Source organism: Ictidomys tridecemlineatus, chromosome 4 (assembly GCF_052094955.1).
Source record: "Ictidomys tridecemlineatus isolate mIctTri1 chromosome 4, mIctTri1.hap1, whole genome shotgun sequence".
In the NCBI taxonomy this organism is placed as follows: domain Eukaryota; kingdom Metazoa; phylum Chordata; class Mammalia; order Rodentia; family Sciuridae; genus Ictidomys; species Ictidomys tridecemlineatus.
The window spans coordinates 95,635,596-95,649,126 of NC_135480.1; the positions used below are offsets into that span (position 1 = coordinate 95,635,596).

General features: G+C 40.1%; 1 long non-coding RNA gene across 1 annotated transcript; it reads left to right on the forward strand.

The window, feature by feature from the left end:
- The first annotated feature begins 761 nt into the window (after positions 1-761).
- LOC144377186 (uncharacterized) lies at positions 762-10,035 on the forward strand. Its single transcript, XR_013437887.1, has 3 exons — positions 762-841; positions 7,777-8,028; positions 9,598-10,035. It is a non-coding gene; the product is annotated as an uncharacterized LOC144377186 (long non-coding RNA).
- The last annotated feature ends 3,496 nt before the right edge of the window (positions 10,036-13,531 follow it).

Here is a 13,531-nt window from a genome sequence, read left to right on the forward strand (position 1 = left end):
AGTGTTGTTAGATGCCTGCAGAACTTGAGGTCATGAAAATGAGGTCTCCCAATAGTATTAGTGGCTATATAAGAAGAGGAAGAAAGAACTGTGCTAATATGCTTTCTCAGCACCATGTGATGCCCTGTGTGTTGGTGTAGCAAGAACGCCCAGGCCTTCCCCGTATACTGAACAGATGCCAATTCTTTTCTTGGACTTAGTCTCCAAAACTGTGATCCAATAAACTTCTATTCTTTAAAAAAATTTTTTTGTAGTTGTAGATGGACACAATACCTTTATTTTATTTGTTTATTTTTATGTGTTTCCTGGATCAAACCCAGAGTCTCATGCTGCTAGGCAAGCGCTTTACCACTGAGCCATAACCCCGCTCTAAACTTCTATGCTTCACAAAGTACCTGGTCTCAGGTATTTTGTTATAACAACAGGAAATGTGCTAACGTACTTCCTTTCCCTCTTTTTTTTTTTTAATTTTTTTTTTTAAGAACTGGAGATAGGGCTGGGGTTGTGGATCAGTGGTAGAGTGCTCGCCTAACTTGCGCAAGGCACTGGGTTCGATCCTCAGCACCATATAAATGTAAAATAAAGATATTATGTCTACCTAAAAAAACTAAAAGATAAATATGAAAAAAAAAGAACTGGAGATAGAACTTAGGTATGCAAAGCCTCATGTATTCTAGGAAAGTACTCTGCCACTGAACTACATTCTCAGTCCATATTCCAATTTGTTTAATGTTTATACCTTTAAGAAGGAGGTGGAGGGGGCTGGGGTCATGGTTCAGTGGTAGAACACTTGCCTAGCACTTGTGAGGCACTGGATTTGATCCTCAGCACCATATAAAAAGTAAGTAAACAAATTAAAGGTATCGTGTCTATCCAACTTAAAAAAAGAGAGAGAGAGAGAGAAGAAGGTAGAAAATTTATAGGAACTCAGGAATCTCTTGAAAGGACAGGCTATAGGAGTCCAATCTTGTGCCCCAACATTCAAGGTAAGGGAGCCTTGATTGGAGGGAAACAGCATGGTTTTTCAGCAGTTTCCAGCAATCTAGAACATCAGTTCTAGATTCAGTGGCAGGGAAGACTGGGAGTTTGTTTCCCTGCCATAGAACTGCCATAATGGCTGGAGTTGGAGTCAGTGATTGAGTCTCTGCCCTGATGAATTGAGGAAGAGAAAAAAACACAGCTCTTAGTCTGTTAGTAGCCTGGGCTGGAACCCACTTTCTCAGGGAAGACTCACATGCTGGGGAAGTAGCCACATCAAAAGAGTCTGAGTTGGAGAACCCCTGACGGAACCCAACAGGGGGGCTTGAGCTTGACCTCTCCTGAGGAACTCTTTAGACTGTTGTAGAGAGTGGAAAGTCCCTTTAACTTTCCTCAAGACATCTGTGACACTAGCTCCCAGAGTGACTCTTCCAGGAACAACCTGTCTAGTAGCAACGATGGCATCCTTCAGTCTCAACGCCAAGCAGACCCTAACCTCTTGGACAGGTATAGTCACACAGGGACTTCTGAATACCTCAGAGAGGGTTGGGGCCTTAAGAGATGGAACTGGACTTGCATGTGGGGGTCTGAACATCACAATTTGTGGGAGGGCATTGGCCACGCCTCCAGCTGTGTGGGTGAGCACTACAGTTACCTGAGTAAGTAAGGCAAATTCAAACTTAAATAAGAGACTCAGTTCTCCCTGTTAAAAATAAGGGAAGAGATATGCTCTGGTCTCTTATTAGAGTATTTACTTTAGAAAACTTGTAAGTTCTTTCCTATTCTTTGAAGTATATGAAATCCTTTTAAAATTTAAATAAGGCTTTGCCCAGGGATATTTTTTAAAAACACTTGGGAACCATTTTTTTTTTTTTGCGATGAAATCATCCAGGGAAGATAGTATCTTGATATTCCAGTTTCGATGGGAGGGTAGGAGACTAACTTCAGTGAATACTTGGCTCTTTTTGCAGGTGCAAAACTATCTTCTGTCAGAAAGATAGGATAAGTTTATTTCTCCTTTGTCTGAAACCAATTAAGTAGCACTGATGGCTGCCCCTATTATCTGGTAAATTTAGGATGAACTATGTGTAATAAGTGGTGCTGCCAGGTCCTCTTACTTGAGGACTGTTTACGGTTGGTCTTGAGAACACGTATGGAATGGGAAAATATTTTTAATTATATTTTCCCAACACACACTTATACCACAACCAAAAAGAAAAGTTTATATCCAGTTAACTTTAAAGATTTGACTTCTAAATGATTCCCTCAGATTTTACCAGATAATCTCCTTATCTTTTTGTCTTCTGTCTTAGTGTCTCCCACTTTGTTTTTTTTTTATTTAAAATAAATTAAAAAAATGTTTGTAGTTGTAGTTGGACACAATAACTTTATATATATATATATATATATATATATATATATATATTTTTTTTTTAATGTGGTGCTGAGGATTGAACCAGGGCCTTGCACGTGCATACCGCTGAGCCATAACCCCATCTCCCCCATTTTCTTATATTGTCTATCTCTCTTTTATCTGCTTGAAAGATAATATTCAAATTAAGATAAAACTATGACCCTCATACAGACATAAAAATGATCATGTGTTAAAATTTTATTCTATTCATTAATCTATAAGAGTATGCTTGTCAACTTTTTATCACTATAATAATGTACCTGAGATCATCACCTTATAGTAAGAAAAGTTTATTTTGGTTCATGGTTTCAGTCCACAGTTTCTTGGCCTTGTTAATTGGGGCCTCTGGTAGCCCACTACATCCTGATGTGGGTACAGCAATGGAGGAGGTCTCTTTACCTCATGGTGGCTGGGAAGTAAAAAGAGAGGAAGGGGCCAGGGTCCCAGTGTACCTTCCAAGGGCACAGCTCCATTGCCCTAACTTCCTTCCATTAGGCTCCACCTCTTACAGGTTCTACCACTTCCCACTAGTTCCAGGGACTGGCAACCAAGGCTTCAACACATAGGCCTTTGGGGTCATTCAAGATCCGAACCATAGGAGAAGGAACCAGGAAATTTTTTTTTTTAAAGGACAGCAATTTTATTTTTTTATGACTTTATTTTATTTGTTTATTTTTTTATGTGGTGCTGAGGAGCGAACCCAGTGCCAAATTCTGCAGTTGTTTTAAAAGAGGTTCTGAAGAATGGACACATTTACAAGTGAGAAATATTAAAATAAAAATAAAAGCAGAGGCAAAGCTGGTTTTCTAGGAGGGAGGGAGGAAGTCAGTGGCTCTTCCATCAGATAGGAACGAACTTGCATGTCTATAGATAAAAAATTACTTTGCACTTGTGGGAAGCCATTCTGACACGTGATTGGGTGACTCTCATTAAGGGTCTGAGGCGCTTTGGCAATGTCGAAGCTTTCCCGGCCCTTTCCTGATGAGAGAGCCCATCTGTGTGGGGGTGTGCCTAACCACTGACCCTGGGGACCCAATCACTGACCCTGACCTCGGAGTGCAGCCCCCCTCAACCTTCATTGGATGAAATTCTCCCCTGAATCTCTTGTTCCCCAATAAAAGGCTACTCCAGGCGTGTTCAAACTCTCTCTCTCCTGCTAGCCCTGAGTAATCCTTGCTGCCCTGCTGGGCGGCTAGAGGAGCGAACCAGAGAGGGGAGCCATCTCAGACCTAGCAATAGAAATAAGGTAACTGAGTCTGTGTGTTTTATTTTGATCTCTTCTAACTAACTTTATGCCTAGAACCTCATTAATGAAACCATTGCGCAGGCCGCGTGGTAGAATTGGCGCCCAACGTGCGGCATTCTAGATTAGTTAGATTGAGTGGGAGCGCGCTATAAAGATAAGGAAAAAAATAAAGATAAAGGAGAAGGTGACAATTTGGTCACAAGAGTACCTGGAGTTATTGAAGGAAAGAGACGTTAAATTAATTAAAATGGGAAATTCAACTTCTACGGATAAGGAAATATACCTAACTATTTTAGACAGTATAATTAATCAGAAAGGAAAACAGATAAAGAAAACTCAGTTATTACAATTTTTAAAGATTGTAGGTGAATATTGTCCTTGGTTTTGCGAACAGGAATCTCCAAATTTACTTACTTGGGAGAAATTAGGAAGGAAGTTACAGAGAGTCTGTCTTTCTAATGAACTACCTGGAGACATAGAAAATATACAGAAAACTTGGACGGCTCTAGAAGTTTGTCTTTTTCAATATATGGGCCAGAGTTCGTGGCCCCCTGAGGACCTTTTAAAAGGCATTCAACGAGCTGTTAAGTCTATTCAAATGGAGAATCAGCCTGAGGCTAACTTAATTCTCTTTCCTTTAAGCCGTTTAAAAACAAAGGCACTAGGGGCCAAGCCAAAGGTTAGAAATGTGAACTTAAACTCGCAGCCCCATGCGGAGGATTCAGATGGCGCTGATCAGCCCGCCTTCTCGCCGCCATCATTTCCTCCTAGTGGGAGCCGAACAACAATACGGGGAATTCCAGGGGAGGTCGCACAGTGTGACGTCACTGGCGCCGACCAGGACAGCCTGCGATCTTTACCCGGACAGAGATCGCAGACAGTTTTCTTAGGACCTTCAAAGACAGTTAAATTAAATCCTGGAATGGGGCCAGAACAAATCCCTACTGGGATTTTCTGGCCGCTTCCTGATAATACTGTAGGTTTAATTTTGGGACGTAATAATTTAAAAGGAGCCATTGAGGTGATACCTGGTGTGATAGATTCAGAATTTAAAGGACAGTTATATGTTAATGTAAAATCAAATTATGCCCTAAGGCTCACCCCAAAGGATACAATTGCTCAATTAATATTATTGCCTTGTGTCTCAGAAAGACACCTGCCGGTAGATTCAGTTTCTAAACCGCCGGACAGAGTATACTGGTCACAGTACGGCAAGAACGCCCTTTATTAAAACTTAGAATTAATAATAAATATTTCTTAGGAATAATAGACACAGGGGCTGATATCTCCGTATTGTCTAGTAGGTTTTGGCCTAGGAACTGGCCTTTGCATGTAGCACCAGCTAACCTAGAGGGAATAGGACAGGTTTCACAGCCTGCTCAAAGTGCCAATTATCTTCGTTGGGAAGATTCCAATGGGAACAGTGGAGTATTTAAGCCTTATGTGTTAGAGTCTTTACCAGCTAACCTATGGGGGAGAGATATTTTAGCCAAAATGGGATTATTATTAGTTACTCCAAATTCTATAAGGTCAGTTGAGGAAGTTAATCAGAGGTATTTTCCTGGAGATGATAAGGAGACCTTTCAGGAAGAGTATCTGTTTATAAGCCAGTCTCCACGACAAAGATTAGTAAATGCTTCAAACAAAAATTTTTACTAGGGGCCCTGAGTACTTCCCTGATCCCTAAGACAGCTGAAAAAATCACGTGGCTCACAAAGGAGCCTATATGGATTTCTAAGTGGCCCATCTCAGGGAAAAAGCTTAAAATAATTCATAGATTAGTTGAGGAACAACTTCAGGCTGGTCATATTGAACCAATGCTTAGTCCTTGGAACTCACCTATTTTAGTTATTAAGAAAAAGTCAGGAAATTGGAGATTACTACAGGATTTAAGGACGATAAATCATGCAATTCAGCCTATGGGATCATTACAGCCAGGACTTCCCTCCCCCACAGCCATTTCTTTAGATTATAGCTTGATGGTAATAGATTTAAAAGACTGCTTTTTCTCTATAAGGTTACATCCTGAAGATTGTGAAAGATTTGCTTTCACTGTCCCAGCAATTAATTTTAAGGAACCTGTTAAAAGATATTGCTGGAAGGTACTTCCTCAGGGAATGTGTAATAGTCCCACACTGTGCCAAAAATATGTTGACCAGGCGATAAATCCCATTAGAAATAGCTTTCCTGATGCATATATTATTCATTTTATGGATGATATGTTATTGGCTCATGCTAATCCAGAGGTACTTTCAGAAATTTTTACTCAGTTAGAGACTTCACTTACAGCAATGGGTTTATGTATAGCTCCTCAAAAAATTCAAAAGGTATCTCCTTTTCAATATCTAGGTCAGATAATTCAAGGATGTACAATCCGTCCTCAAAATCTTCAGATAAGAGTTAAAGAGTTACATACCCTTAATGATTTTCAAAAACTATTAGGAAATATTAATTGGCTGAGGCCATCCTTAAAACTAACTACTTCTGAGTTAAGTCCTTTATTTCAGATATTACAAGGAAATCCTTCTCCAACCTCTCCACGTCAGCTAACTTTGGAAGCTAAAACAGCCTTAAGAAAAGTTGAAGTTGCAATTAAAAATGCACAGTTTACTAGAATAGATCCTAAAGAAATAATGTATTTATTAATATTTCCAACTGAGCATACCCCAACAGGAGCCATATGGCAAAGATTTGAGTGGATTTTTTTATCCCACTCCCCTCAAAAAACATTAATTCCTTTTCATGATTCTATAGCTCAATTAGTAATTAAAGGTAGAACTAGGATTTTGCAAGTAATTGGATCTGAGCCTGATATCATAATTATTCCATTTTCTGTTCAACAGACTAATTGGCTTTTTCAAACTTCTAGCTCATGGCAGATAGCTTTTGCTGATTTTCCCGGCCAGATAGATAGCCATTATCCTCGTGATAAGATTATACAATTTGCATGATTGACATCACTTATTTTTCCAAAAATTGTACGAGCTCATCCAATAGAGGAAGCTTTATCGGTGTTCACAGATGGTTCCAACTCAGGTAAGGCAGGGTTTTTCAGTTGTGTTCACACAGAGGTGATACAAACTTCTTATACTTCTTCCCAAAGAGCAGAGCTTCAAGCTCTGATCTGTGCCTTAGATTACTTTTCAAATGAGCCTATTAATATCTATTCTGACAGCTTATATGCAGTCGGAGTTACCAAAAATATTGAGACTTCAATGATTGGGTATACTTCATCACAGGAGTTATTTGAATTATTTCATAATTTACAAAAGACAGTGCTAATGCGAAAGTACCCATGTTTCATAGGACACATACGTGCCCATACTAATCTTCCTGGACCTCTAGTTTCAGGTAATGACAAAATTGATAAGTTAGTAGCTTTTTGTCAACAAATGTCTTTGTATGACTGTGCACTAGCTTCCCATTTTTTGCATCATCAAAATGCTTCTAGCTTACGTAAAAAATTTAGTATTACCAGAGAACAAACTCGTCAGATTGTAAGCCAATGCCCTAAGTGTGTTATTCACACTCCATCTTTGCCATCAGGGGTAAATCCCCGTGGATTAAAACCAAATCAGATATGGCAAATGGATGTAACTCATATTCCTCAATTTGGTAAGCAATGTTATATGCATGTCATAGAGGACACTTATTCTAGATTTATTTTTGCCACAGCACGTACTAAGGAAAATACTCAACATGTAATTTCTCATTGCTTAGCAGCTTTTCCCGTTTTAGGGTGCCCTATGCAGATTAAAACAGATAATGCTCTAGCTTTTGTAAGCTCTTCTTTTCAACAATTTTGCCAAGAGTTTAAAATTAATCATAAAACAGGAATTCATTATAACCCCCAAGGTCAAGCCATTGTGGAACGAGCTCATTTATCTATTAAGCTTCAAATACAAAAATTAAAAGGGGGGAATAGGATTGACTCCCCAAAATAGCCTTAATCATGCCTTGTTTGTTTTAAATTTTTTAAACTGTGACACAGAAGGTCACACTGCTGCTGAGAGGCAGATGTCTCCCTCAGTAACAGGCCTTTTAGGCAGAGTTTTGTGGAAAGATTTACAGACTGGTCAGTGGAAGGGTCCAGACCCAGTGATAACATGGGGCCGAGGTCATGCTTGTATCTTCCCAGAAGGTGCTTTCTGTCCTATTTGGGTGCCTGAACGTGCTATCAGACATGGAGGAGAGAGAACCCAGATTCATGCGACTGAGGATCGACCTGGAGGAGCCACTACCCAGAAGGAGGAGATTTCAGAAAAAGATGAAGAAAGACCAGATTGAACCAGCCGAAAAGCTGATTTTGTGGAGAGATGTGAAGAAGCTAACAACCCAGGCTTCCCGAATACTTTGATGCCTAGGAAAGAACAGGACCCCAGTCTTGATGGTAACGACAATAATTGCCCTACTGGGCTGTCAGGTAAAAGGAAATCAAGTAGAAACTTATTGGACATATTTCCCAGATCCACCCCTGGTACACCCAGCTGTGTGGACTGGAGAATCTATTCCAGTATTTACTAATGACTCATTCATGATGGGAGGATTTATAGATACTCATATTACTCCCAATCATGTGACTAGATTTAATTATTCTGGCTACAGTGCCCAATTACCTTTGTGTTGTTCACATGATAAACATGCTGGCTGTCTGAAAGTATCATTTGAAGAAAAGACAGCGATTGGTAAACCTAGACTGACAAATAATTCTATTTATGGGGACTTAAAACCTAATACTAGATCAGTAATTAAGATGGGACTTTCCCATAACAAGCCAGTCATTTCTGCAAAACCTCCACCGATACCCCACTGTCCAAATAGTTTTACAATTGAGATCGGCACCTTTCCTAAATGGATGGATTGTGTAAATGCCTTTCCTGTACAACATAAGGTATCTAAAGATAGTGGGTATATTTTAGACTGGTCTCCAAAAATTGATAAGAGACAATGATGAAGAAATTCTGCTATGATACCTGCAGGATTTGTTAGTAATATTTTGACTTATAGTGAAGGAGGTGTTCAAAAAGATATTTGGCGTTTAATTGCTGCCTCAGAATATTTACATTTTACAGATAAACCTTTACCAAAATTTGTCGGCAAGAACTGTATAGAGGGATCTTGCTATGGCTTAAGAGCTTGTGTCTAATCTCCTTATGTTTTAATTATTGGAAATGTAAAAGTTAAATGGATAGATGACAGATATATTGTTACTTGTAATAAGTGCAACCTAACCAATTGTATTACTAGGTATAATGGAGGAAAAGGAGTGCTGAAACTTCATCAGCCCTCTTTCGTTTTATTACCTGCTAATATTTCAGAGCCATGGTATGCTGATGCTGGTTTACAAGTCTTGCAGCAAATTCATGCCCAGCTAACAAGACTAAACGTGCTATTGGAGTCATAATTGTTGGTGTTTTAGCACTGGTCTCATTTATTGCCTCAATGGTCTCTGCGTCTCTGACATTGTCTCAGAATATTCAGCATGCAAAATTTCTTAATAATTTAGCTCAAAATACTTCCAAGGCTCTGTGTAATCAAGTAAATATTGATGAAAGGATTGAGACTAAATTAAACACCTTAGAGGCGACTGTTATAGACATAGGTAATGAACTTTCAGCCTTAAAATTTAAGGAAAGGATTAAATGCCATGCTAATTATAAGTATGTATGTGTTACAGCTGCCAAGTACAATGCTTCTCTCTGGGATTGGGAGAAGGTTAAAAACCATTCATCAGGTATTTGGCAAAATAGTAATAATAGCTTGGATATTCTGGAACTTCATCATCATATCCAAGACATTCAAAATAATAGAGCTGATTTTTCAGATCCTTCTTCTTTGGCTAACCAAATATTGAAGGAGTTAAATGGATTCAACCCTGGAAATATTCTTAAACATTCCGCTTGGTACATTATTGGATTATTCTCCTTGCTGTTAATTTTCTTTTGTGTTGTAATCATAGGATGGCGAGTCTTCCAATCAAGGATCCAGAAACTCCAGAGAGTGAACCGCTGCCTCATTGTTAAGAAAAGAAAGGGGGGATATGTGGGAAGCCATTCTGACACGTGATTGGGTGACTCCCGTTAAGGGTCTGAGGCGCTTTGGCAGTGTCGACGCTTTTCCAGCCCTTTCCTGATGAGAGAGCCCATCTGTGTGGGGGTGTGCCTGACCATTGACCCTGGGGACCCAATCACTGACCCTGACCTTGGAGTGCAGCCCCCCCTCAACCTTCATTGGATGAAATTCTCCCCTGAATCTCTTGTTCCCCAATAAAAGGCTACTCCAGGCGTGTTCAAACTCTCTCTCTCCTGCTAGCCCTGAGTAATCCTTGCTGCCCTGCTGGGCAGCTAGAGGAGTGAACCAGAGAGGGGAGCCGTCTCAGACCTAGCAATAGAAATAAGGTAACTGAGTCTGTGTGTTTTATTTTGATCTCTTCTAACTAACTTTATGCCTAGAACCTCATTAATGAAACCATTGTGCAGGCCGCGTGGTAGATGCACTGTTATTAGTCATTTATAATTTACAGAGTGGAAAATAGCTTCTATGGATTTGGAGTCAGATAAATTAAGGGATCACCTCAACACAATGTATAATTTTTTACTGAAATACAAAATTTCCCCTACAGTCTTACTCTTTTTTTTTTACGATAGAAAAAAACTAATAATGTATGTCAAAACATTTTTGAGAAGTTGACAGCAGGTAGTAATTGCTTTGTCTTTTTCTTCACCAGAACAAGCCTCTTACCCAAAATCTGATTATTAAATCACCTACTCTAGGAAGAATTCACTAACTCTATGTGGCATGGCTCCATCAGCATTACCACCATCATTAGAAAACATTTTTGTGTTTAATGTGCCATTGTTGTGTCTGACATTTACTGTCAGCATAAATGATTGTACTTCTGTGAAACCATGAATAACTGCAATAGTTATTAGAATTACTAGTAATGATAAAATAAATAAGTAATTGCTTTTCTTCAGTGGCACGGTGCCACGTAGCTAGTGTGATTAATTAAAAGAAATGAAAGAGCCAATTGGAGAAGCAGAATTTTATGAGATTGATGGATGATTTTGATATGGTAAAGAACTAGTCCACAATGTCTTTTTTTTTTTTGTATGTTTTTAACATTTTTCAAATATGCTTTTTTCCCTCACAGAGTCATATTTCCTTGAAAGAAGGTACTGTGTATGGTTCATCTTTGTATGCCTGGTGTCTGGTACAATGCCTGGCATATAGTAGGTGCTTAGCAATACCTGCCAAATGACCAGCTCTCTGACTCTAAATGTCTCAAGGGCAGGGTCTTCCTGCTGTCTTCCTGGCATGCTCCCTGGATGTTGTTTGTGTTCTTTTTCTAAGATCTCAAAAAGTCTTTTTATTTAGAAATTCATTTATCTCTTCTCCATGAGGTCCAAGGATATTCAGTACTGTAAAAATTATTAGGAAAACCATATGGCCTGGTTGAAAGAGCATTGGGTTGACTAATGCCAGGGACTAGCTGTGTGACTGCTGCAGTCTGGCTGGGCACAATTCACGAGCCACTTGTCAAGCAGAAATGAACTTTATTTTTAGAACACACATGCTGCACCACACAAGCTCTTCAGGAATTCCCTCAGAGCCCAACTGCCACCAGCGGTTTCCAACGAGCCTCTCAACCTCCACTCTTCCTCTCTTTAGGCCGATTGGCTGGGTCATGTGGGCGGAGCCAAAAGAGTCCCCCAATGAGCAGCTCCGTGGTCTGAAAGGGTGGGGAAACAACCCAATGAGCATTATCGCAGAGGAGCCAATTAGCTGGCAGCTGGAAGTTTGCTGGGACCATGGTGAGCCAATCAGCTGGAAGTTTGCTAGGACCCTTTCAGCTGTGGCTCTCAACATGTGACCTTGGAGTAAACATTTCACTTCTTGAACTTCCATTTATTATTTCCTCTGTACTTCAGTTTACACTTCTGTATAATGGGGATTATAGTATCTCTAAATATTTTGAAATCATGGCATTATGAGTATAAACAAGACTTGTTCCTTAAATTCTGTGAAAGGATTTGGAAAATATAGGCTGCAGTTAATCTTGGGTCTTACATGATTTTAACAATAAACATATACATTGGTTGCGTACATTATTATGAATATGTATGCAATAGGTTTATGCCTCACTTGCTTCGGGCATTGAATATATACTTTCTTCATAGTCATTATTTTAAACAGGAAAATTTCATAATCAATACCAGGGCTGTCTGGAGAAGGCCTTTTCTTTTGGTACTAGGATTGAACCCAGGGGTATTTTACCACTGAACTACATCCCCGGCCCTTTATTTTTTGAGCCAGATAGCTCCCTAAGTTGCTGAGGGACTCACTAAGATAGTTAGGGTCTCACTAAGTTTCTGAGGCTGTCCTGGAACTTGTGATCCTCCTGCCTCAGCCTCCTGAGTATCTGGGATTACAAGTGTGTGCCACTGCCCCTGGCAGAGGCCTTTTGAGGAGGTCTACCTATGTATGATTCTGCACATGAAAAGCTCCGTTGCAAATGCAGGGCAGGTTTTTACAGAGAAAGTAGATGGGAGATTAGCTAGGTCCTTTAGCTATTCAGCTTGCCTGGGAAACAACTCTCATAGGCCAGGTTATCTGTGAGCACAGTGTGGTCAGACCCAAAACCGGGAGTCATCCTGGATGCTCCTCTATTCGTATCCTATGTCTAACCCATTGACAGATCCTTCCAACTTTCCTCCACAACATTCGATTCTGGGTTCCCTCTCCCTCCACTCCTGCATCCTACTCTGCTATCATCCTCCTCCTCCTGGGCTAGTGCATTTTCTCCCAAATGGTTTCCCTGCTTCCATCTTTGACAAGTTAAAATCGATTCTCCTCCCAGTGACCTAAGTAATCTTAGAAACATAAATCAGGGTGCATCATCCCTCCTGCTAAAAACCCTTCATTAGCATTTAGATCAAATTTACATTCATTTCCGGAATCAGTTAGCTTTCTGTCATATAACAAAATACCAGAGGCAATTAGCTTAGAAAGAGATAAGGTTGATTTTGGTTAATGATTCTGGGAGTTCCAGGCCCTGACTGAGGGCAGCATGTTATAGAGGGGGCACATAGTGGAGCAAACCATTCACCAGAAATTAGAGCAAGAGAAGAAGAGGAAGAGACCAAGGTCCCACAATCCCTTTTGAGGGCATACCTCCAATGACATAAGGACCTCCCAGTAGGCCCCACTTAAAGGTCACATCACCTCCCAATAGTGGCACCCTGGGGACCAAGCTTTTAATACATGGACTTTATCCAAACCACAGCATTTCCTGAGTTCATGGAGCCTCTGACTAGTCCTGACTGCTTCTCCACCTCATCCATGACCACTATTCTTTTTGCTAACTGTTCACTGGGGACTGTAGCAGCTTTCCCTGCCTTATGTACAGCCCAAACTTGCTCTAGTTTCCAACCTCAGCACTAACTCTTCTCTTTGCCTGAGATGCTTGTCTTCATATTCTTTTTTTTTTTGAAATTTTTTATTGTTGGTTGTTCAAAACATTACATAGTTCTTGATATATCATATTTCACACTTTGATTTAAGTGGGTTATGAACTCCCATTTTTACCCCGTATACAGATTGCAGAATCACATCAGTTACACATCCATTGATTACATATTGCCATACTCGTGTCTGTTGTATTCTGCTGCCTTTCCTATCCTCTACTATCCCCCCTCCCCTCCCCTCCCCTCCCCTCCCCTCTTCTCTCTCTACCCTCTCTACTATAATTCATTTCTCCCCCTTGTATTATTTTTCCCTTTCCCCTCACTTCCTCTTGTATGTAATTTTGTATAGCCCTGAGGGTCTCCTTCCATTTCCATGCAATTTCCCTTCTCTCTCCCTTTCCCTCCCACCTCTCATCCCTGTTTAAT